Below are 1,267 nucleotides of genomic sequence, written 5' to 3'. Positions count from 1 at the left end.
TTCCAGATTAATCTCCCACTAGCTCCCGAAAGGAACCTTACTCTTTCATTCTGTTGCCTGAACACAACCTTGTCCTCTTTCCCCTCCTAAGCCATTATCCTGGAACTCCTATCCTCCTCCATTTAAATCACTCCACCTATTGAAATGCTACATCACTTCCAAACCTTGCCAGTTCAAACAAATCACTTGCTTTTATGCCTACTATACTGTTTCAATCTTTATTATTGAGGCTGAATCCTCGTTATGTTTTGTAAATCCTGTAAATACCTTCTCCCACTAGTATGAGTTTTGTGTGCACTATTTTTTATATATTGCAATGTTTAGCGCATATCTCGCACACAGATGCTCAATATTCACTAAATTGGAGAATCTGTCTTAATTCATTATGCCATTTTAACCCCAGGCACCTCTATGATTGAAATCTTAAAAGATGTGAATGAATTCTTAATTCTGAGCCAGATTCAGCATTAAGTTAGACCCTTTGTTTTGAACCTAAACACATCTACAGGTCTAAAGTCCTTTAACAGAAGACATTTGAGAATTATTAGAAAGGATTCTTTTTCTTACATTGGAATGCTAACCTTACAGACAAAACATTTTAACAACTACACACAACAAAACTCAAATGTACCTAAAGTTAAAATTAATACATTATGTCTTATCAGCTGTTTATCTTTTGCATGTTAAGTTCTAGGGATATGACATATTTATAGAAAAGGTGTCTGAAAATTAGATTGTAAATTATAATATATGGTTGTAACTATTATATCATCTATATGTGATTAACTAATAGACACATTTGAAATGCTTCTCAAGTTACATCTTGCTCTAGCCCTGAAGGAAGTTATCCTTGATAATTCCTGAGAAAACTGAACCAAATAGAATATTACTAGTCCCATAGTTTTAATCATCCTATATAATAAAACCCTAATATGTAAATCAACCGAACGGCAGAACGACCGGTCGCCATGACACACACTGACCACCAGGGGGCAGATGCTCAATGTAGGAGCTGCCCACTGGTGGTCAGTATGCTCCCACAGGGGGAGCGCTGCTCAGACAGAAGCCAGGCTCACAGCTGGCCAGTGCACTGGCGGTGGCGGGAGCCTCTCCCGCCTCCGCTGCAGGTGGGCAGTAAGGAGTGAGGGGTCCCAGACTGCAAGAGCACCGGACTGCAAGAGGGGTATCTGACTGCATGCTTAGGTGGACATCCCCCGAGGAGTCCCAGACTGTGAGAGGGTGCAGGCTGGGCTGAGGGACCCGGCCC

Source organism: Myotis brandtii, unplaced genomic scaffold, assembly GCF_000412655.1.
Source record: "Myotis brandtii unplaced genomic scaffold, ASM41265v1 scaffold240, whole genome shotgun sequence".
Lineage (NCBI taxonomy): Eukaryota > Metazoa > Chordata > Mammalia > Chiroptera > Vespertilionidae > Myotis > Myotis brandtii.
This window is presented reverse-complemented; position numbering follows the sequence as displayed.